This window comes from Schistocerca cancellata, chromosome 11, assembly GCF_023864275.1.
Source record: "Schistocerca cancellata isolate TAMUIC-IGC-003103 chromosome 11, iqSchCanc2.1, whole genome shotgun sequence".
NCBI classification, from domain to species: domain Eukaryota; kingdom Metazoa; phylum Arthropoda; class Insecta; order Orthoptera; family Acrididae; genus Schistocerca; species Schistocerca cancellata.
This window is the reverse complement of record NC_064636.1, coordinates 11,762,699-11,788,903: the sequence shown is the minus strand read 5'-3', so window position 1 is coordinate 11,788,903 and position 26,205 is coordinate 11,762,699. Positions and strand designations below refer to the sequence as shown.

The 26,205-nt window shown below is 37.9% G+C and overlaps 1 long non-coding RNA gene across 2 annotated transcripts; it reads right to left on the bottom strand.

Moving 5' to 3' along the window:
• Positions 1-26,205, bottom strand: LOC126108632 (uncharacterized). Of its 2 annotated transcripts, XR_007523568.1 has the most exons (4): positions 25,677-26,205; positions 17,660-17,755; positions 4,641-4,728; positions 1-370 (listed from the first exon to the last, which is right to left on the bottom strand). It is a non-coding gene; the product is annotated as an uncharacterized LOC126108632 (long non-coding RNA). The 2 variants fall into 2 exon arrangements; XR_007523567.1 differs by lacking the exon at positions 4,641-4,728.

The window sequence follows — 26,205 nt, the reverse complement described above, 5'->3', positions numbered from 1 at the left end:
GATCTCTGCCTTCTTTTGCACTCTTTCCAAAATAATGTGGTATTTTAGTCTGCACTGCTAGTTGCTAAGCCAAAGAACAAATGTTCTTTCTAGTGAGACTGTAAAATGTAACTTCATCTGAATTGAATGATGCACTATTTCCTACTCTAATCCCGCAGAGAAAACTGGTTTACACACTAATGTGGTGGGGCCTCGACATTGGGCTCGGGGCCGCTGACCGACTGAAACGGAGTAGTTGTTGGAACTTCAAATTCTTTGGAGGCGTTCGAGAGCCCCGTCTTCTTCTCCCAGATTGCCGTCACTGTTTCCTCCGTATCCTCAGAGTCCCGCTGCTTCTTCATCTTTCTGTCTCCCTTGTCACTTGGCATAACTGAAAAAGTAATAGAGCAAAGTAGTTAGGATCTACTATTTTAGTACACTGAAATAACAGTTTGCTGTGTGTAGGAGTAAAGAATTTATTGCTTTAATGTTCATATTCTTGCATTTAATTTGAAATTAAAATGGGGTTAAATGTATTTTACTGCTTATAAAAAACTAATTCGGAGTAGAAAGTTGTATCAGTTTATATAGAATACACTCGATCTTATGTCGTGCCGTGTGGAATACCGCACTTTTATGTCGGATATAACGGAATGCCGAGTGTTCTCTGTTGCCCGACACGCCATCTCGGACATCGCGACGTATCGGAGAAGCCGAGTGTGTTCGTTACCGAAAACAGATGGAGCGTAACTTTCTGCTACTCTTCTACTTTAATGCAGTGCATAGGTTTAATTGTTTGAGTAAGTTTTCAATAATTATAATGTATTTTTGAAATCTTACTTGCAACAAGTTTACGGGACTAAGAAAAATTATTTTTCTGTGCTGTGGCTCGCGCGATATCTGTAGACGAACCGGTCTTTCTGCAGATCGTCAGCGGAGCAGTTTGAAGTAGTTCTCACACCTGCCACTTCGCAGATCTACTCGAGGGACGGGAGAACACAGTGTTCCGTAAATACTCAGAGTTCCTGTACGTATGAGGAATAAATATATGTGTCGGCTTCTCTCCGGACTGTAACTGTGAATCACACTGTGATGCACAGCCTCCCTCCCTCCCTCCCCCCCCCCCCCCCCTCTCTCTCTCTCTCTCTCTCTCTCTCTCTCTCTCTCTCTCTCTCTCTCTCTCTCTCGTAGTGTCCACCACTGGATCTAGTCGTGTATTCCTGTGCCGCTTTCACGCTCACTAACTGAAGCTGTAATGAAATGTGCTGCTCTTCTGCTGCTCTTCAGCGTCCCCTCTTTCAAAGCTACCGGGTACAGATCTCGAGAAACGGCACAGTGACGAACTCTGGGCAATTCAAATAAAAATCGGACAGACTAGAAACACATTTTACTACCAATACCATTACAATAATATAAAGTACTCCTCTACATCTACAGCTGCACGGCTACTCTGCAAATCAGTAGAGTGCCCGGTAGAGAGTTCGTCAAACCACCATCGCAATAAATGTTTATTATTCTACTCTCGAGCAGTGCACAGAAGAAACGAACACTTGTATCTTCATTTCACTCGTCGTATTACTGTGATCGTTTCTCTCTACGTAGGTCAGCATTGACAAAATATTTTCGCATACGGGAGAGAAAGTCGGAGGCTGAAATTTCGTGAGAAGATCCTGCCACGGCGAAAAATGCCTCCGTTTTAATCACTTCTGCACCGAACTGATACCGGTGTCTCGGCCACCGAATTTGCCTACGGCTCGTCATGTAGCAGGCGCGATGAGCAGTCGTCCACCTCGATGTGGTGTGTCTGGACACGATCGTCGACCTCGTGCAGTGAGAAATACGTTTCGGTCAGTCTGGCAACACGTGTGCCCTGATCGACAGACTGCCCTTGACAATCTCGTGCCAATCACAGTTATAAGTGACGACATATAATATTACTGATATGTAAAAAAAAAAAAAAAAAACTGTTTTGGCAGCCAGCCACCCCCCCCCCCCCCCCCCATTCCCAACACACACGTACATTAAGGTGTAATGATTCTGTAATTACTTTCTTTGGGTGGAGTGGGAGTGGGGATTGTTAGTATAAGACTTACATAAAACCGGACAATATAACATACGTATGAGATATAACTCCTCTTGCAATTAAGAAATTTCTTTTACTACAGTTGTATTAACATGTCATACTAAAAAATCACATTCATTAGAACAGTAACTGCAACACACAAGATAGAACTGTTATCCAATTCAGTAAATATTTTATGACAGTGAATTTTCACAGTGGAGTATAAACCATTTCATTTTCTTAAAGTGCGCCTACTACTGATAGTCCCGTAACATTAATACGTTACCAGACACGTGAATCTGGCACAGACTGTAAAATAAAAAATGATTTTGGGTATGGCCCGTGGCCTGTCCTTAGTAACCATCCCAGAATATACAGGTTTGTGGCAGGGAACATTTGGTTGTGCAATCCTGTAGTGGTTCTGGATTTGTGATGTGTTTCTGAAAATAAATCAATGTTACACTGAATTAAGTGTTGAATATTTTCTGATTGAACCTGGGGATAAGAGAAAGAATAAAGATAAGTAGAATCATGTCAGTACATGTCAAATTAGAAAAGATTAAAATGGGTAGTGATAACTAGCACATATTTTGTACACAGCATACACCACTGCATCGCTAATGAAAGGTGCAAATTGGTCTCGAATGAAGTACCGAGGAGTAAAACCTCCTGCATTTGAGAAAATATTATGTTGTCCACTGGTGAAGTACATAATCGACTAATCTGATGAGGTATTCCTCTCACACTGTAAGCAGGCAGCTGGAGATAGTGTGCTAGTGTTTACCAACAGTCATTTTATTTCAAGGCATTAAGGGGACACTGTACATGAAATTTGTCGATATTTGACATTTTCGGTTTTCTACTCCGTAATGCACTTTGGACTTTCCTGAACATTTTGGTATATAATACATTAAAATCGAACAGTTGCGAGACCTTCAAATAATATTTTGAATGTTCCTGTGTAACTGTCAAATTTCGCGGCTATGCCACAGCTGAGCAGTCCTACCTCGGGAACTACACGGTCTAGAAAGCTGTGACTTGCTTTGTTTACCGAGCGACGTGGTGCAGTGGACTCGCATTCTGGATGACGGCTGTTCAATCCCGCGTCCGGCCGTCCCGATTTAGGTTTTCCGTGATTTCTCTAAATTGCTCCAGGCAAACGCCGGGACGGTTCCTTTGAAACGGCACGGCCGACTTCCTTCCCCGTCCTTCCCTAATCCGACGAGACCGGTGACCTCGCCGTTTGGTCTCTTCCCCGAAACGACCTGACCCCCTTGCTTTGTTTTGTGCCTACTGCTGCACCTCAGAAGTTGGCATTATGAATAAACAAATCAATCCTTTGTTTCTGCTACTATTTTTCATTGAATGTAGTGTTATTATTGGCTATTTCTGTAGTAAGCTAACTTCTATTGCTTTTTATACGTAAATAAAATGACTAAGCATAAAAGTAACTTCAAGAAACGCAAATTTGCGGGTAACAGATCTGTGAGACCTGCATTTTCTTCTGAAGTACTTGGAAACACGTGTGCTAGCAGTGAAGGAAACAGTCTCGTGCTTTGTGTCCACCTCCACCAAACACTCGGTGTAGATATGGGCAAGATGAATTTTCTAGCACCCTGCATGAATTTAAACATATACATTCTCTTCCTTTGGCAGTAATGGAGGCAATCAAACCAATTGGCAAATCCTGAACTACTAAACAAGTGTTTACATGGGAAGACACAGAATGTGAATGAGTCCTTCAATAATGTTGTGTGGTGCAGTATGCCTGAAAATGTATTTGTTGGCCTTGTGACTCTAAAGTTAGCAGTATCTGATGCTGTAATAACTTTTAATGGCAGTAACTATGAAGGACTTAAGGTTCTTTCTATCACTGTCATCAGATTGTACATATTTACTGCACGTTTGCAGCATTGTCAGAGTCCTGCATCTACAGCCAGATGTGAACTGTACACAATTCTCACCACATTCGACACGTGTGTTTCATTTTTACATCCTGCCATAGCTACGTGACCCCACAACACTCCAAACATTGCAATAGATATGTACCATCTGACGATAGTGACTCAAAACCAGTCGTGGTAAACAAAAACTGAAAAATAAAACAAAAGATGACCGATTGCCGTAATTTCTGGAACCTTTCCACGATTATAAATCTGAGTGGAAATCGCGACTTCTGGGCAACTCCTGCTCTGAAGATAGATATCTAACTAAAACCTCGTAGCATAGAAGACTAAAATTGTTGTGTGTCGTATTAAGGAATGTGTATATCTACTTAACACTTATGTGTGTAGTCACAGAAAACAATATGTTAGTTGTTATTACTTTTAAGCCAGTGAGCTAGTGTGTAATCTGTAAATGGCTGGTATGTAGCCATAAGCACAAAGAAGACACAGAGTGCAAGTGTAAAACCAATGTAATCTGTACAATTTTGATAGAAGTAGCTCTATGATCCTCACAACATGGCATTATTTTTAACTAATCAAATCACACACAAACCATATCACAAGAACAGAATCAGTCTATATAAAGGGTACTACTGCTCAAAAACTGTTATGAAAGGTAGATTGTCATAACCGAAAGTTGTGATCTCACCCACCTGCTTTAACCGATGATGTTGTCAAGGTGGCATACACACCTATTTTGAGAACATTACTATACGGCGACTGTGTCATCGCTCGTTGCACCTGCGAATAAACGCAAATAACGTGTGAAGTATTTAACTCGGGCAACAGAATAAAACAGGACGACTGTGTGGAGAAGGGGATTTCTGGCAGGGACACATTAAATATAAGACAGTAAGAATGATGACATCATACTGCAAATCAAATATTCACCCAAAAATCGAGCACGTGAAATTTTCTAAATTTAATGCAACAAAAAGTTGCAATGATATAAAAACTATTGGTATTGTAAATATTGCGTGATGTATTTATTTCAAATGAAGATCGTTCGACTCTTACGGAGTGACTCGCTAACACACATCCGGTACAAGACAGAGCCACCGTATACTACAAGACACCGTCTACAAACACGAACAGGCTCGAAGACACTGAGCTCCACCGTGATGTCACACTCCACGTCACAGTAACGTCACGGGCCAAAGCTGACGGGTGCGTTTGCAGCTTTTACTTGACCCGGTACGTCCACCTCCTACTCGTCTGTAACTAGGTGAACAATTGTAGGGCAAATGTTTGCAACGGGTGGAGGCGGTTCCACAGATAACAGAATCTCTCTGGGCTGCTCATCTCTAGCTGAGCCTATACGCGTAAACTTTTGTATTAACCGGGTGCCAGGAAACAGTGGTAAGGTGAACACTATTGCCAAAGTTATTAAGTTGGGGCACAGTAGTAACATTCTACTCTGAGTGACAGGTAGCATATTCTTTGATCATAGCATCTTCCGAAATGTAGCCTTGTTCGAGAAAGACTACTTACTTCTGTGGCACATAGCAGTTGCGATACCAGCACTGTGCATGAAGTGTGACCCAAAATAGAAACACCACCACCAACAGCATCTGATCCTGTGGGAATAACCTTACGTTAGCCTCAGGTAGTAAGTAGGGTCAGGACGATGATTACCAAATGGCAAGAAAACAAGGCCCATTAATGTAGAACGATGCTTAATTAGTCTTGGAACATTTGCTGACACACACACACACACACACACACACACACACACACACACACACACAGAGAGAGAGAGAGAGAGAGAGAGAGAGAGAGAGAGAGAGAGAGAGAGTTCCTACACAAAAAGGACAACACTGTCTGCTTTGCACTTAGAAACCTGTCTCACTGTATTGACCCACAAAGAGCACAGATAGAGTACTGTTATTCAATTTGTCCTACAGCATAATCTTCATAAGCAATGCAGCCAAGATACAAAAATTGTAGGTAATGAACTCTTTGCAGAACCCTCATCCCCATGCATTTATTACTCCCCAGTAGACGCTGATTTCATTTACGAATTTTGTTAATGTCAGCAGTGACATTTGTACAAACCTTTACCTTCTATTTCAGCATATTTTTCCTGCAAATTTGCCATAGTATATCCAGTGTTGCTGCATACTGTTTCGTCATTAAATACTTCAGTGGCTGAAAATAATGTTTGAGAACTCCATTACTTAACAACTCAAAATGTTTAAATCAGAGTTAACTTTGAAGAAGCCTTCCAATAGTCGTTACAGTATTATTAAGTAGCATACAGCTCAGCTGTGTACTCTTTCATATGCAGGCAGCTATGAAACTCGAGTCCGCAGTTTGTAACATTCATCAGTACAACACTGTACTCGCAGCTCGAATACATACGTCACAGTATTAAATAAACTGTACGTGTTTACAGTGTAGGAGATAATACGATATTCTAGCTGCAATCGTTTTAATGTGAGCCGTACACTATGAGCAGCTGGCAGAGTGTCGGATCCCCGGTGCGACACCCCCCCACCCCCTGTCAGTCTGGCCCTCCATGAGTCCGCAGCGCAGCGTAACGTGACCGACAGACGACGCTGTACACCAATTTTTGTCGTCATTCCAATTCTGGGGCGAGAGGAGACTGACACCGAACCGGACGGTACGGAAAGAGAAATTCGTCGTACGCGCATTGCACTGAATTTGACCGACTGGCTCGCAGCGCAGCGAGTTTCAGTGGGTGAGGCAAAAGATGGGAAAGAATTTTACACGAAGCACCTTCGTTTTCCCAATGCCGTTGTGTTCTGTTTGCATTGTCCAGTCCACCTAAATGTACACAGTGGAGAGCTAAGAACATAAGATAATATGTTTGAAATTCAATTTAAACGAAGCAAAAGTGACATAAGGGTCATAGCAGATAAAGGCAAAAAGTTGAAAACTGAATGGGCAGGGAAAGAAATAGAGAGGAGAATTAAATGATTGGTGATATCGTTCTGTCAACTCAGTAGGTTTTCCAAAACTAAGCTTCAGATTTGTCTGAAAGGGGAGTTTAGGCTGACCAGATTTCAGCCGGCCGTTATGGCTGAGCAGTTCTAGGTGCTGGGCCCTACCTCGGGCACGGATGTGTGTGATGTCCTTAGGTTAGTTAGGTTTAAGTAGGTCTAAGTCTAGGGGACTGATGACCTCGTCCCATAGTGCTTTCAGCCATTTGAACCATTTTTGACCAGATTTCGAAGAGAGAAAACTGGTTGTTTGGTTTGTGGGGTGCACAACTGTGTGGTCATCGGCGAAAAAAACCAGGATACTTGTGTTTACACTTTATACTTAACTTCATTACTACACTCACACACAACTTTCTTGTCAGTTAATGTGATATTTTGAAATGGATAATAAGCCTATTATGATGCAGCAGTTGAGAAACCCATAGCAGGAGTGTGCCTTCATTTTGTCAATTGGAAAATGTGGGTACATTACACACAATTAAAATCTTTTCTTCTACAGTGCTTAGCCAGTGCTTTTGAATATGTACAATTTCTTTGTCCTAAAACCCGTGTAATATTACTAATCAGTAACCAGATTCAAATGGGCAAATGTTCTTACATGCCAAAAAATATTCAAAATGACTGGTAACACATGCACTATACCTTATACTCTTCACAAAATTAACTTCAGAATAGCTGCAGTCACATTAAGCGAAATGATTTAAGATAAGAAATACCCACCTGTCTCAGCCGTGTTCATTGTGTAAGGTCATTCCATGTCAAATCAACCAATTGTACTACATGATTTGAACCATGACCTCTCAGATTTGGATGAATTTCTTTTCAGGTAATGTACCCACTAACACTAGTTTAAATTTGAAATTTCAAATTTTTCTGACCTTTGGTTTTTGTGTTTCAAGGGTTTAAAAATAAAAAAACCCTCTGTTTTTGATCAATCGATGATTGTTTTAAAATGCTGTAGCTCAAAAACTATACAACCTAGAGAGCTCAAACTTGCACCATTGTTTTCCTCTAAAAATTCCCTTCAATGTGATACGTAACATGAGTATGCTACCTAAGTCTGAAAATTTTAAAGTATTCCAAAAAACATGTTTTGAAATTTCCAAAATACGTACCCTCAGCTTTTTTTTATAAAAATTATATTTGTCCAGTCTGACTGACTACATGCATGCAAAATTTCAAGATGGGATCTCAATGGGTTCTTGTGTAAAATAATATTTTACTACAGCAATACACACTAGTGAGGTGAAAAGCAGACTATTTCTAGGCTATGAATACTAAGGTAAGCCTATGTAATTCTAACGAACTTAAATTATTATGTTAGCCTTTTTATGCAACATTACCCTATTATTGTTTGTTAATTCATTAAATGATATAGTGTTGTTTTAATTTAATGTTCATAATTCTTTTAACTATGCAGCAGAAGGAAGTGAACACATTTTAATTGGTAATATGTGTGCTATAAGTTAAAATTTTGAATAAAGCCACTCACCTTCATCCTTAGTTATAAATGGCAGAGATTATCTTTTTCTTCGTTTTCCAGTGTTATTTGTAATCATTTACAACAAGTTCCTTATATTAGAAATTGGCATATAAGTAATTTCACTAGGGAAAAAGATTAACTTGTTGATATTTGCATGGATAGAACTGTATTTCTAATACTAATTGGTATTTACAAAGTTAATACATGTGGTATTTATACAACTTAGTGTTTAGTGAGGTTAGGTGTAACATAATTTAAACGTGCTTCTTTTATGATCTTCTAAGGTTTTTTCCAAAGCAATAGAAGACAACTTAATTTCCTTAGCACTTAAAGTGTAGGTTCTTCCCATAGCCGTTGTCGGATTTGCTGTTTGTAAAAGAGTATTTCCTGGGACATCTAATATAACTCTCAGTTGTGGATTGTAAAAATACTGGGTTGGACCCTTCAGGTGTAAAAAATTTATTCAGTATGTGTCATTGTATTTTTCTTCAATGCATCCTAGCCACCAAGAGTCATCATATGCTACTGTCACAAAACCAGCAGCAATATTTCCCATATGTGACAGTGTTATTTGGTTCAGTGTTGTCACATATTCAAGAGACTCATCCAGACTAAAATGATAAGGCTTGACAGTAATTTGACTCTCTGTGCAGGGTGCATCCTCTTTGGTTTGAAGCTGGCACAGTACTTACAGTAGAATATCTTTGGCTTCCCTCTGACAACCATGCCTCCATCCTTGCTACCCTCCCTATTTTCCTTTCCCTGTTGCTTCATAACCTGGGTTGTGAGTAACTGAATCTCCTTTCCCTTCTTCCCTTTCTTTCCCCTCTCTCCTCCCCGATGAAGGAACATTTGTTCCGAAAGCTAGGAACGTAAATTTTCGGTTCTGTTTTATGTGTATCTATCGGCTGTGCTGAGCTGAGGTAAATAAGCTAATGTACCATTCCACAGGTCCCAAGTGGAATGATCGTCATTTTTTAATGAACACTATACAAAACAATCATTTTACAAATACTACAGCACTGAATTTAAAATAAAAAATGTTTTTTTATTTACTTATAAGGTAATAAACATGTAATACAACTACTATAATACTTATTTACAATGAACACATTACTGCACACACACACACACACACACACACACACACACACACACACACAAAAATCAGTTGGTTCTACTGAGAAACTCATCAATGGAATAGGAGTTGGCCACCAATAAATCTTTTAGGCTTCTCTTAAACCGAATTTCATTGGTTGTTAAGCTTTTTATGGCTGCTGGCAAGTTACTGAAAATGTGTGTTCCTGAATAATGCACATCTTTTTGTACAAGACTAAGTGACTTTAAATCCTTGTGAAGATTATTCTTATTTCTAGTACTGATTCTATGAATTGAGCTGTTGGTTTGAAAAAGTGATATATTTTTAATGACAAATTTCATTAAGGAATAAATATACTGGGAAGCAGTAGTTTGTATGCCAAGTTCCATAAACAGGCTTCTGCAGGATGTTCTTGAGTTCACACCACATATAACTCTTACTGCACGTTTTTGTGCCCGGAAAACTTTAGCTTGGTTTGATGAATTACCCCAAAAAATAATCCCATATGACATTATGGACTGAAAGTAAGCATAGTATGCCAGCTTTTTCATTTTTATATCCCCTATGTCTGACACAATTCGCATTGCAAATGGAAATTTGTTAAGACGCTTCAGCAGTTCTGTGGTGTGCTCCTCCCAGTTGAATTTATTATCAATCTGTAATCCCAAGAATTTAACACTGTCCACTTCTTCTATCTGCTTGTCATCATGTGTTGGGCGTATACAGTTCTGAACTGCATGTAGTGTGTTTTTTCAAAGTTTAGTGACAAAGAATTGGCTAGGAACCAGTGATTAAAGTGCACAAATATTTTATTAGCTGATCTTTCTAAGACTACACTTGATTTGCTATTTATTGCAATGTTTGCATCATCGGCAAACAAAACGAACCTGGCATCTGGTAATGTTACTGATGAAAGGTCATTGATATCTACAAGAAAAAGTAAGGGCCTTAAAATGGAACCTTGTGGGACCCCACATGTAATTAGTTCCCAGTTGGATGATGCCTGATAGCTTGATACAAGTCTCTTTCCTAATAACACCCTTTGTTTCCTGCCTGAGATATAAGATTAGAACCATTTTGCAGCATTTCCTGATACACTATAATATTCTAATTTACTTAAAAGGATATTGTGATTTTCACAGTCAAATGCCTTTGACAGATCACAAAATATACCAGTTGCCTGCAATTTTTTATCTAATGAATTAAGCACATTTTCACTGTAAGTGTAGATAGCTTTCTCAATATCAGAACCCTTTAGAAATCCAAACTGTGACTTAGACAGTATGTTATTTGAGATAAGATGGTTATAAAGCCAACTGTACATTACTTTTTCTAAAATTGTTTAGGATCCTGGCAAAAGTGAAATTCGATGGAAATTTGATGCTATTTCTTTATCTCCCTTCTTAAACAGTGGCTTAACTTCAGCATACTTTAACCATTCAGGAAATATTCCACTGATAAACGACTGGTTAGACAGATAGCTTAATATGTTACAATCACATTCTTTTATTAACTTTGCTGATATTTCATCATATGCCTAGATGTTTTTGATTTTAAAGATTTTATGATGGACATTATTTCTGCTGGGGTAGCGAGTGTCAATTTCATATTATGGAAGTTAGTTGAAATGTCTGGTCTGAGGTATTCCATAGCAGCATCTACAGAACCTGTTGAAAACACAAAATGTGATAATTATATTGCTAGAAATGGCATAATTGTAGATAAATAACAATTCGGTTTGGGATTCAGAGATAGAGGATGAAAGGAGTGACAGAAGAAGAGCGAAATATTGGTTATCCCAGAGGTATGGGTTTGCTAGGCTTCCATCTGTAGCATGTTATAACCAACTAGATTGACAATGATCCAAACTGTATTGTCATTTTAAGTAGATCTAATGAGTACTGGGAGTATGCTAGTCAAATTTTCCTTTAGAAAATCTTAATGAAACACAAATTACAAAATTCATGGTAAATATGAAGTGGAGGATAAGGGTAGTGTATGTGTGTATGAGAGAGAGAGAGAGAGAGAGAGAGAGAGAGAGAGAGAGAGAGAGAGAGAGAGGACATGTGCATTGCAAATCTAATGGTGCACATTGCTGTTAAGACCAGAGATGACAAACGCTTTGGTATATGTTGTCAATTAGGATGGACTCAGTCTGTTGTCTTTGACATTTGTACATCAGCAGTTGTTCAAGGATGTACAATTTTCTGCCCCAATCACGTTACATGTGACAAAATACATGTTTATGCCTTTACGTATATCGACATTGGCAATCTGATATGAAATACTACCCACAAATGGTACGGTATAGGTGGTCTTATTTTATGTTTGTTTTGTGTGCTGTGATTCTTTTGCAACTATTTGTGTTTTTCAGGGATTCTGCTACACTGGTGTTTATTTCAATCTTTTGTTTATATTTATCTTCAGAGTGTTGTAGTTGGGTTGCTGTTCCTCTTGATAACATACCAAAATGCTGCCATTTTGTGGCTGTGGGATGACAAGAGGAGCTGTGGATGGCAGAGCATTTTTGTAGACTTCCAATAAATTTCAGTTTTATGTCTACTACTTGTTATTCTAATGGTCAGGTCTAGTAAGTTTACAATGGTGCCTACTTTGTCCTCAACTGTGAACTTTATACCTTTATGTGGGGTGCTGAACTATCAGATAACTCATTGCTAGTTAATTGTGATGTATATGGCATAGAAAGGAGACCATGACCACTGGAGGTACTACAGTTTAGTTATTTTATTTACATATTTGGATTTATGTTCAAGTCTTAGTGACCTCCACACAGCCATTTTCTAAATAGTGGTCTGTTTCTTTACACACAGTGCCTCAGGTTACCCTGAAATCCTGACGCAATACACACCTGTATTAATACAAATAAATCAACCTGATGACTGAAATATTTGTCTGGACTATAGCCTTATATGGAAGTGAATCGTGAACAATAAACAGCATATAGACAAGAGAAGAATAGAAGCTGTTTAAATGTCGTGCTACAGAAGAATGCTAAAGATTAGGTCGGTAGACCGAACCACCAATTAAGAGGAACTGTTTTTGAACAATGTCCCACACGTACACTCTATCATTTTATTTTACCAATTTCACATTTGTGACTAGTTTTGCCAACTGCGACCAGTGGCGATGCCTCATTCCAGATGGATAATGTGGCGGATCCCAAAATTAATCACAAAGACTGGAACATCAAGTAATAAAACAAAAACAATGTATTATGGGCGTGGAACTTCTAAGCTATCAACAGTTTATCACTTGCTGACCCACGAAGTTCCCCAATGAAAATAATGGAGAAGATCATGATAGATGAACAAGTACATAATCTGGGAGGATAGAAATTTATGGCACCCCCTGCCTATAAGTGCAGTCACGTTAACATGAAACATTGTGAGGTAAAAAGTAATGGTTAATTGAGATGTGTTGGCAGTAAAAATTTTAGAGAGAGACAAAGCCTCGAATACTGGAGGTGAGTTTAAATGGACGTAGGTTGCAGTAGTTATTCGGAGATTAAGAAGCTTGCACATGACGGACTAGATTGGAGATATGATGAAATCAGTCTAAGGAGTGATGACCACAATATTTAAGCAGCAGTAATGCAGGTACAAAAAGCAGTCAGGCTGATCGAAGGCAAGAAAACCCGCATGCTGGCTGACCCTCATAGAATTCCAAACAGGCTTGGAGACGAGATACTGGCAGAAGTAAAGTTGTGAGTACCGGGCGTGAGTTGTGCTTTGGTAGCTCAGATGGTAGAGCAGTTGCCTGCGAAAAGCAAAGGTCCCGAGTTCGAGTCTCGGTCAGGCACACAGTTTTAATCTGCCAGGAAGTTTCAGGCTTGTTTTTCTTCCCTCGTTTGTCTCTTATTTTCCGTTTCTCATCATCAGTAAAGAGTCCAACTGCAGCCTTTGGTCCACAAAATTTGTGTACATCTATTCTGCCTGAAAATTTCAACAACTGTTACAGTCCTTCAAATAACAAAACTTATACAGATGCACAAAGCCACAGAGAAAGGAACACAAAGTCTAGAATGAGTTTTGGACTCATTTCACTTAAATAGTCCTGTCAACTTAGAGCAGAGTACGGAAGCTGGTCTGGAGAAAATACAAGCAGTAACAGTGCGCTCTGGTGTGGAAGTATTGCAGCTCCACGACCGGCCGCGAGTTAACAGCGCTGTCAGCCGCGTAATCGGGGTGCCGAGTAAACTGCTGTCTGTCGCAACAACGTCTCACACGTGTGCTGCTACTGTCACTCCAACTTGCAGATGTGCATATGCTGATCATCGCCTGCATCTGAGTAGGGTGGGTAGGGAGAGATACTAGATGAGCATCTGGCAGGATGCGTAAGGCAACACATCTTTTGGCTAGAATCAGATTACAGACAGACAGCTTTGATAGGAATTACAACTGCGTAGAACCATCAAATGTGGAATAGTTACCAGAAAATATAAATTAGTTTGTTCCGTCAAAACATTAGGTTGATGAATGAATAGGTAGATGAGCTTCTTTTATGTCAAGAAGGTGTATGAAATTTGGATGTGTCTCTTTTTGCCTCTCTCAACACTATGTACTCTCAGTGATGGAGAAATTAAATATAAGGGATTACAGGCTAGCATCATGTGTGTGTACAGTTTACTTGGAAAAAGGAGGGATATTAACACAAAAGCAAAAATATAGAAGCAAGAGGTTTTTGTGTAGATCACAATGTAAAAGCATGTGCTTGCCAGTTGTTACTACAGAATCATGCACTTCTAATTATAACACTCCTCAGGGGTCTAGGAGACTGTCAGTGATTTAGGAGAAATCTAGACGAATTGTTGAGCTTTCTGCCAAACAAGTTGAATCAGTCATTAGTTTTTGAGGATTTTAATGCACTTTTCTTAGAAGATTCTGACAGGTAAAAAGTGCTAGAACCATTATTTGGGTGTTTGAATCTGATTCTGGTAGTGAATTTAGCAACTTGTGAGCAGGAAGACAACAGCACCCCGAATCAAAATATTTATTGACACAGCTCAGGCTGAACAAGTGATGTGCAAGAAATTGTTAATGGAAAAGGGAAATTTATTTGAAGCCTATGATAGGCTTATACAACAAAACCACTGGATTTTAATGAGTGTCTAAAATATTTGCGGAAATATACATATTCTGACAAATTAATAATGCAGACATCTTAAGCGTATTTCTGCAGGCTAATGTATTATGGAATAATTGCTTGCTTAAGTTAATAGCAAAGAGGTGAACTATTCATGCATCAATTATCTACTGAATGTACACCACGTTTGTCATTTTTTTAAGTATCGCACGCATTTGTACAGCTATCAAATTTTCACCATCACTAATTTTCATGGCTATCTGTATGGGACTGGATGAATTATTTTATACTTTTTGCCGCATTTGAAAAATGCAGTACAATAAAAAATTATTTTCATTTAAATAGTTACTGAAGCTAGTTTTCACACCATGGCATACACCAGATAGTTCCACTCACTTCTTTTATTGGAATACTTAACTATCTTGTAGTGGTCAATTTATGATCACCACGCTGGTTGTGCAGAATGTTTAACATCCTATTAATTAAACCATAAAATCATAAGTATTCCTATAGTATGTCAGGCAGCTGTGATTCAGCAGTAAACGATAGTATGAATACGATGTGCAAGATACTGAAGATATAAAACAAATTTTTCCATGCTAACTGTCTCCTAGGGGTATATTTCAAAAACATCTTCCTCTCGGCACTGGCCTTGCGTACCATTAGCATTTTACTATGGCAAAAATAGTTTTCTGCATCGCTGGTTTAAGTATCGCAAATCCATTAGTTCCTGTGGTTTAAAATGGCTCCAGAATAAAACGATTCGATTAATTACAGAAACTATAATCGGCTGATCTCATTAGATCTGGTGTGTATTAAAGGTGAACAAAAATTCGTAACTGTCCATTACAGTTATATTTGGAAATGGTGTTATTAGGAAAGAGACATGTATCAAGCTATCAGGCATCATCCAACTGGGAACTAATTACATGTGGGGTCCCACAAGGTTCCATTTTGGGGCCCTTACGTTTTCTTGTGTATATCAATGACCTTTCATCAGTAACATTACCAGATGCCAAGTTTGTTTTGTTTGCTGATGATACAAACATTGCAATAAATAGCAAATCAAGTGTAGTCTTAGAAAGATCAGCCAATAAAATATTTGTGGACATTAATCACTGGTTCCTAGCCAATTCTTTGTCACTAAACTTTGAAAAAACACACTACATGCAGTTCAAAACTTGTAAGGGGTGTCCCAAGAGTATATGTCTAACATACGATGACAAGAAGATAGAAGAAGTGGACAGTGTTAAATTCTTGGGATTACAGCTTGATAATAAATTCAACTGGGAGGAGCACACCACAGAACTGCTGAAGCGTCTTAACAAATCTCTGTTTGCAATGCGAATTTTGTCAGACATAGGGGATATAAAAATGAAAAAGCTGGGATACTATGCTTACTTTCATTCCATAATGTCATATGCGATTATTTTTTGGGGTAATTCATCAAGCCAAGCTAAAGTTTTCCGGGCACAAAAACGTGCAGTAAGAATTATATGTGGTGTGAACTCAAGAACATCCTGCAGAAACCTGTTTAGGGAACTAGGGATACTAACTACAGCTTCCCAATATATTTATTCCTTAATGAAATTTGTCATTAAAAATATATCACTTTTTCAAACCAACAGCTCAATTCATGGAATCAATACTAGAAATAAGAATAATCTTCACAAGGATTTAAAGTCACTTAGTCTTGTACAAAAAGGTGTGCATTATTCAGGAACACACATTTTCAATAACTTGCCAGCAGCCATAAAAAGCTTAACAACCAATGAAATTCAGTTTAAGAGAAGCCTAAAGGATTTATTGGTGGCCAACTCCTTCTACTCCATTGATGAATTTCTTAGTAAAACCAACTGATTTGTATATAAGTACAACATAACTTCTGCACAATTTCAGTGCAGTAATGTGTTCACTGAAAGTGTGTGTGTGTGTGTGTGTGTGTGTGTGTGTGTGTGTGTGTGTGTGTGTGTGTGTGTGTAAGTAAGTATAATCTAACTTCTGCACCATTTCAGTGCAGTAATGTGTTCATTGTAAATAAGTATTACAGTAGTTGTATTACATGTTTATTACCTTATAAATAAATAAAAAACTTTTTATTTTAAATTCAGTGCATTAGTATTTGTAAAATGACTCTTGTTCATTAAAAAATGACGATCATTCCACTTGGGACCTGTGGAATGGTACATTAGCTTATTTGTTTTAGTTGTAAATATTTGTCATGTATTGTTGTTTTTCTGACATGTTCCACATCCTGGAGGACCTCCTCACTACGGATCAATTGGAATGAAAGTAAATCTAATCTAATCTAATCTAATGGAAAAGATGTTCATCTGCAAAACAACAAAACTTTACAAATATTACTGTTAATGACAACACAGAAAGTGCACATACTGGAGCAACACACGTGACGCCTCATACGTGGCATTCCACTTACTGAACTGCTCGAAAGCAATTTAATTTTTAATTTAAAAATTTAACATCTCCTCTTATGTAACGTTCATTCCTTGGTACTTGATTTCCATTACGTTTAATGTATAGCAACATTTTACACACATGTTGAAGCTCTATTTGCACTTGAGATCGTTTACAGCCGTAACCTCTTATACAAACAGTTGTAAAATAAAGAGAAATTAAGAAATCAATTATGCTGTTATTCCATTTGCTTTCTTTTAACGTTTATTATTTTGATTTGTTTCAATTTGTCGCTTCCCGTGATGATGGACTAAACACAAGTAAAAAAATTAGAACAACGTGCTTCAGGATTTGCACACCACAAATTGAAACGAGACTCTGTCTTGGGGCTCACCTACTTGCGACATTTTTCTGTATGTTTCCAACAAGTGTACACATGTGAAAGCACCGATACTCTAGGCCTATGTCTGAATTTAACCTCAACATTCTGCTGCTAGTTATGTCATGAACTTGAACAAGTTAAAATACTGCAGGTCTCTGCTACATGATATACTCGACGGGGAATCTTAAATTTTCTAATCTACGTTAATACGTGAAAATTCCACTTACCGAAATATGGAAGCAACCGATACCACCCGTCTGCTTTGACCCATGACTTCACAAATATGGCGGAAACAATGGTAAACCACGAATCCAATATGGCACCTATGACGTCATTATGTAAACATTATAAAGACGAAAATACATCGAAAAACAAACACACACACATGCCACAAAAAGCCTAATGACACTAATGGGACAAGCACCAGAAATTTGGGGTTTCTGGGTGGGGGCAAACTAAATATAAAAAAATTTAGACACACACCCCCATACAAAACCACACAAAACGACGAAAAAAACCGACAACACAAAACTCCCTAAATTCCACTAAACACAATATCATCGGGGATCTGACACTTCCCTAGACCTACGTAGCTCAACAGCAGCTCCCGATCCCACAAATTGGAATCGAGTACTTCCCTTGACCTATACAGCTAAACAGCATCTCCCAATCTCATAAATTGGAATCGAACACTTCCCTTGACCTATATAGCTCAATAGCAGCTCCCGATGCCACAAGTTAGAATCTACCCCTTCCCTTGACCTGTGTACCTAAACAGCAACTCTCGATCCCATAAATTGGAATCGAACACTTCCCTTGACCCCAAAACAGCTATTAAACTAAATCTGCTGTTTGTAACGTTCATGAGTACGACACTACACGTGGATTTTGAGTACATATGTCACAGTATTAAATAAATGCTATACATCTATATTCTATGGGAAAATACGATATTCTAACCACAATCATTTTAACCAGTCAGCTTGTTTGCCTCCCAGAATGCGAATGTATATTATGTTCCCTGTTTTCTCTCCAACAATTGTGTGTTCCGCTTTTCGTCACTTAGAAATCACAATACCACAAAGCCTATTACAGAGTTACTACGAAAGTTCCACGAGGCATCTACCACTTCGACGAAAACAATAACAAACACAGGTCTTTCTGCCCGCCAAAAATTTCGTCTTCAAAGTTAATACTCGCAATGCCTTCAACGTCTAGTCTCTGCTCCACAGAAGACTATACACTCTGGTTCATAATTTGACAGTTTAGTTGTGAGCTGGTGAAGCCAATGAATTTGGAAGCAGAAAATCTGGTTGAGGTGACAGACTAATCTGTAGCTTAGCTCGTTTGAAATGAATTACTGTCGCCATATTAATTATGGCATTTGTCACTTGGTTCATACGTCACTACTCAAAGCCAGCTAATGGGATCGAATATTCCTCTTTATACCTTCTATTTAGTTTGAGTCTGTTTGCTCTGTTCGTCACATTCCTACTCCAAAGAGATGAGTTGAGCATCTTAATGATGAATGTCGCTTCAGGTAGCAAAAAAGAACCATCTGATTTTCCCTCTCATTATATAGTTCACTAGTAAAATATTGTTTTTCTAATAATTAATCTACAAACTCAGATTTATACCTCTATAACCAGCTGATTACATATGTAATTTGCATCCTCCCTGTCCTGTGCTATGACGACTTGGCCATCAGCGGATAGTAGATGGTGTATGCGTATTCGATCTGCAGTGTGTAACCTCATACTCTTGCATTTCTGAGACTATTTTTTGAGACTAATACCCACGAATATTTTGGATTGCACTGGTGGCGTGGGGCAGCCTTGTAATAGCCCTTTGCTTGTTCTAAACTTTTCTGTGAAAGGGTATTGCCAGTTTTTATTTGGCACATGTTATCGTTGATTAAAGAATCCTCTATGCCTGTCATGTGCAGTGCTTTCCTTAGCAGTGTCCTTGGGCTGGACTCGTATGCTTTTGCAGGATCTATGGAAACTAATCCAATTGGATTTGATTTTTCTAAAATCTTTTAAAATGTGGTCTGTACATGATCTGACACTTGTTAAACCACATTGTTCTTGAGTCCTAAAAGCAGTTTTCACCCTTTTTATTACTATCTTCAAAATTATTATTGATGTGCTTGTAATAGAAATTGCTTTCTATTTCAAACACATATTGTAACTCCTTTCTTAAATATGGCAGTAATTTAACCAAACTCCATTTCTTTAGGTATTACATCTCCATGTAAAATTGTGTTGATTAACTGTGTTAATAGTTTCACAACCTTATTCCCATATTTCAAAAACTCCAGGTTGATAACACCTGTTTCAAGTTGTCAGTTCTGTTCTTAATTTGCCAAGTATTTCCCTGTCTGAAATTTGGATCCTCATCTTTGTTTTTCTTTCAGTTATTATTCCTTCCTCCAGATATTTTCTACCTTCATTTAATAACGTATTTCGAATATTCTGCCAATCCCCTTTGTGTTATCAACTGGAAATTGGCTTTGGCTTTCGTTTCTCGTCAGGGTCTTTTTAATACTGACCATCCTTCTTTTGCTCTCGCAATCTTAATTTGCTCTTAGTGCTGGTGCATAATCTATCACATGTTTTGTATTAATTATAGTTTCCTGTATTTCTGTAAATAATGCTGTAAACAGTGGTCATTTACTATGTTCTAACCTGAATTGAAAGACCAGTATGTTCCAGGATTATGGTTGTTTAAGGGGATAAATCAAAATGAATGTATTCTAGTTTTATAATAATAATTTTGAATTGTGTACCTGTTGTTTTGAAGACTTGGTAACAGTCTGTTAAGTTTGGTAATCAGAAATTATGTTACGAAAGTTAAAGGTTGGCAACTGTTTTTGATAAGATTTTGATGCAACAGTTCAATTTTTTGTAGTTTTGTCCTGTTAGTTGTTCGTATATTTACTTGCTGTCAGGATGCTGTACTAGTTATGCTATTTACGCCCAATGTCACTACTGCGTAATTCGATCAATCAGTTTGGCACTGTATTGTACACTCGGCAAATCTGCTCCACTGCTTTATAAGACCCCGGTAGCACATCGCGGTTGCTGTGGCATTTTGAGAGGCTCTCAATGGCCGTCGGACTTCTTACACCTGTTACGGTGAACTTGCGGCACCTCGGGACTGCAGACAGATTAGAGCTCAACTCTCCCCGGATAAACCCAGGTCCTACGGGCAAGTACAGGCCCTTCAATGATGGCCAAAATCGAAAAGAGGAATACGTATCACGTGTGCACTTATCGATAGTCACATCGAGGGGCGGTGATCTAATTTCAGGATGGGAGGTGCCAGAAGATCTCTTTTGTGGTGTTCGGCCACACGTGAAGTGGTAGTCGGCTGGAGTGGTGCGGAGCTGGAAGTGCGGCGGTCGAGATTTGGCTGGTGAGCTGAGAGAACTGGAAATGGACAAATGGTTTGCTCGGTGCCCTGCTCGAGCCGTGTTGTTGTGTACGTATCGGTGCTCTATCACAATGCGTGATAACTGCATTTGTGGAAATGCGAGAACATAATGAAGCCGACTTTTGAATTAAGGTACGATTGTATTGTGCCTATGCTGAGAGTTTACCGAAGAAGTCTCTCGGAACTGTTCGCCTTTGTTGTGACGGTCTACCTCTTTTGAAATACCAAGTCTTATTTGTGGTTCAAAGATACGGTGTTGACTTTAGTAGCGGCAAATCCTTTACGACGAGTCGTGTGTATTTTATAAGCAACACGAAGGTGCCCGAGTAATGGGTGGGTGTTTCCTGTGCTTGTTGTTTTCCCCACTTCATTCTTTTCTTCTTTGTAGAGTGGCATTATTTCTGCTCGTTCATCATCCATCCACTGAATGATTGCATTTCTTTTTTCTTTCGTTGCTATCTCAGTTTCTCCCAACCAATGTTCTGCTGTATATTTGGAGTTTACCTGAATGCGCAGAACCTCAGCTGCCATTTTTAAAATTGGTCTTTATGTATACGTACACTTCTTCTCTATTTTGTTCAAACATTTCACCCAGTATCTTCTCCAACCTATTGCTAATAATATTCTTATACTTTCATCTAATATTTCTTCGGTAATAATATCGATCCTCACTTTAGTTCATTTTTATAGTACAATTATTATTTTTCCTTGGTGTTTTCCACTGCCGGCAAATTTCATTTTTAGTAAAAATAAGCTGTAAGCACTTTAATTGACTATATTGAGAGTACTTATTTGTCTAATAGCACAAGAATCTATTACAGACTAAAGTTCTTTGGTACTGTGCTGCAAAGTATATCTGTGAATGTCTTTGTGTTCATAAAATATGTTGATAATTTTTAGATCACATATGCCACAAATTTCAATCAGTCACTCTTCATCATCATTTTAAACTGCTTCTCTGTTTTTCCCCTCTGCACCACAGTATGTGATTACCTAGTTCGTCCTCTTGCAGTCGTGTCTCTCATAACGAGGAATTCCTTCTTGGGACTTTTTCTGTGTGTCCTTGGAGAGTTGTCCATAAAACATCTTTCTCCTGCCCTTTTCTATTATTTGTTGGTGAATGTATTCCAATAATTAAAATATCTGTGGAAAATCATGTCAACTAGAACAATAAATTCACTGATAAATTTCTATTTTTTGATCCTTTTCTTCCCTATTTCCTTAATCTTCCAATATTGTTTTACTTCATTCTGTGCCTAAAGAGTGCATAGTAAAATGTTGGTGAAGTATTGTTGCCTAAAATTCTGAGAAGATACAGGGTCGCCAGAATAAAATTAGACTGGAAAATGTTTGGGGATGACACAAAATACATTGCCCTTGTTAATGAATGGAACTGCCCTGCAGAGTACATGTCGGAAATTGCTACTGTTCATGTTGTGCAAATGTAATCAAATTTGTCACCAAATCCCGGTCTCAGGACATATTTGGCTTGGCCACCCTGTACTAATTAGGTGTTGTTACTACCTCAGCTTTGCTCACCTGTTGTACTAAATATACATACTAAATATATATACTGTATACTGTAGACTATGTACTAAATAGCAAACTAAGTATGTGAGTACAACAAATTGTGCATTGGAATGAAACTGACGATTTATGAGTTAACGTGTTTTGTCTTCTTCTTATGAAAGTAACAGTCGTGGCAGCCACACTGACAACAGACAAAATTAAATATGCTACTCCTGTCTGATGTGTTTTTAGTATGTGTGTCTCATTACATACTGTTGTTTAGCCAGTTTTAATACGCAAATTTCACCTGGCTCATTGTACAGACACAAACACATTGGTGCTGTTTGGATCTCTTACAGATTTAAAGTAAAAATAGAAATACAGTTTAGTTCCACGAAAGATACATTATCTGTATACTTGATTTAAAGTGACTGCCTCTGTCATCTTCGATGAACTCCAGTAAGCTTCATACCTTGCAGCAGTAATGCATTTTGTTAACTCCTCAGGCCGTTTGCTGTCACCCAGGCTTTGTCCTGACAGAATTATGTAAACAGTGAAACACTAGGTATAGGCAGTAGTGTTTGTTTAGTGATACGTCTGTAGTTTTATTAGTTACAGTTAAAATAGTGGAGCATGTGATATTCCAAATTATTTTGGATGTTGTGAGAGATTCCATCCATTTCAAGGAAGTAGAGAGACTGCACATTCTTACTCGGAAGGACCTCCACAGTATCAAAAAAGAATTTGGAAGTGGTGTTAAACAGTACCATGCCAGTGATGAAATTGGTGTCATCATTTTTCTTTTTTAGAAAGAATTGGACTGTTTTGTAATATATGAACAAGATGATGATGACATGGACAATCTCTTGGTGAAGACACAATGACAGTGTTAACAGATCTACAATATGAATTGCTCAGAAATTTTTTTTCCAGTACTATTTGTGTGGACTAGACACATGGTAAAAATTTGCAGATTATTAGTGACCACATTGTTGGTTATAGGTGAGTTTGAAGGTGGTATCCAGGCATTATTTTGCATTTCAAACGAAGAAAGCACTGATATAAAGACACAGTTTTTAACTTCAGTCACGAAGAAAGTTGGAGTAATTAAAGCATTTGGATTTGTCTGATAACACTAACACTTTCTTATGTGCAATGACATGTGTAATAGGCATGTCAGAAAATAATTTGCATCATGGTACAACTTTACATAACTGTAGAAGAAGCAGACATATAAAAGTCTGGTGAGCTGCTACAGTGGTTTAAGAGAGAACAAAAAGAGGATGATGACATTAGAGAGTATACTTCACAGATGAGGATGGGGGGATGGTCTCGGCATTGAGCATATTGTTACTAGATGGATCTGCCTTTGATTTATATGTGCATCATGGTTTACAGTCCTACTGGGGAACACACCAAGTTAAAAAAATGAGTAATGTACACGCTTAGCACATCTGTGGTGATGTACAAGTATTATTAATAACGAAAATAATTCAGTGTGTACCCGTTCCTGTTGATTCCATTATCCTGCTAGATATAATTAACAAAATTCAACTCAAATGTCCAGCTGATTCTTTAAACATCAATTGGACTGTGTGTGTAATTTACGATGACTACGCTGCACTGCACAGGTAAAGTACGAGTATTCACTAAAGTCCTCCAGTATGCACTTTTAGTAGTCAGTTGTGGCAAAAGAATTCATTGAATCAAAAAGCAAAATTAGGTTGGTGAACGTGCGTGAAAATTGCTTATTCTGTTACTACTTTTTTATTGTGTTACAATATTCCCTTAAATTTTATTTTGCATGCTTTCTTAGTCTTAATTTTTACAATATTGGAAAGGAATCGCTTTTAGGGGTCTTGGAAACAAAGTATGTTCATATATAATAGCCTTGGCCAAAAATACACACAAACACACACACACACACACACACACACACACACACACACACACACACACACACACACACACAAAATTAAACTGGTGTGAAACTTTTTGTCCGTGTACTCATGAATTATGAGATATATGTATATTGCACCTGAAGTTTACTGCTATGAAGAATTAAATATTTGCTTTCCAAATACTCATCCCCATGGTAGTCTCATTAGCTATGAGGAAATGGAAGTGCTACATAAGAACCCGTTGGTATCACCTTTATAACAAAAACATTATTCTGCTTGATTCGATTAAAAGAATATGTATGTGCATATAGATAAAATTAAAGCTAGTTAAACAATGTGGTTGATTTCAGTAAAACTATTAAATACCGGTACTTTGGTTAACTAGGCATAGTAATTTATGGCACAAAAGTCAGGTACATAATTAGATACATGCAGAGATAAAAGAAATTTGGTTTTATCTAGGAAATGCTTGATAATAATCAATTTCTGTTTTGAGAGGTTTGAAGCAGACCTACAGATTTGAGCAAAATTTCAGGTATTCATTAATACTGTAGAAGCTGTTGTATATTGGTAGATTTTTTAGTTATTTTTTGAATGTTTGGCATGTGTTGATGCTATCTGGCGATGCACTGTAAATAATTTTAGGTTTGTAAACAGCACTGTCCTGATATATTGATTTTCTGTGTACATCCCTATGAGAGTCATCGCTGTTTCTTGTTTGGTAATTGTGGATCTCACTATTCAAAGCTGAAACTTGATGGTTTTTAATGAAGCAGAAACTTCAAAATATAAATGGTAAGGTCATGATTTTTAATTCCTTGAAGATACCTCTTCATGATGCTCTGTAAGCTGTATTACTTATTAATCTTACAGCTTTCTTTTGGAGCTCTAAGACTGCTTTGCAAAAGAGGTATTTCCCCAGAACAGTATACCATACTTCAGTAGACTATGCACCTATGAGTAATGAGCACGTAAAACTGTTTCGGTATTGCAGCAATCGTTAAGCATTCTTAATATGTAACAGTACTTGCTTAATATTTTGTCAAGCATCTCTTCATGTTTTTCCCATCTTAGATGCTAATCCACCCATAATCCTAAAAATTTTATGTGGTTCACTTTCTGAAGTTGGCTATTCAATAGAAATTATTATGAAAAACAGACTTACATGTTATTTTAATAAATGGTCACTTGGGTGCAAAGAACAATTTGGCTTGAGGTCTGGAGAGTGAACAGTAGAAGCTATAGCAAAATTTACAAAAGTAGTTTTAGTAGCTCTAGGTAAAGCAGAACAAGTAACAGATATTTTCCTAGACCTCAGTGAAGCATTTGACACGATTGATCATGAAATACTTCAAGGTAAAATTGAAACACTAGTGATTAACGAATGATTTGGTCTTACCTAGCAGACAGAGTACAGAGATATCCCAGATTTCAAGTGGTCCTAATTATATGGTGAAACATCTTTCAGATCACCAATATGTCAACAACAGAGTATGTCAGGCCAAACACTGTTTCTCATTTCCATTATGACTTCCCACTGTTGGTCACACTAGGATAAACTGTGTTATTTGCTGCTGATAGCATTATAGTAATTACAGACAGGACACAAGAAATATTAGAAGTAAAAAATGAAAAGGACTTGGGTCGTTGTGTAACTGGTCAGATAACAATAAACGTCTACACAAATACAAAAGATAATATAACAAAACTTAAAGAATGTGGTGAAACCATAGACTGTGTAGCTGGCACATAATTCTTAGGTATCCGTGTCGATCAACTATTAAAATGGTGTTAACACATCAGCATACTTGGACAAAGAATTAGCACAGCATGCAATGCCTTATGAATATTAACCACAGTGTGTAATGGCTCACGCCTAAAAGTTTAGTGTTAAAAATTCGTTTATTCGTTTTCCGTGAAGCAGCCGT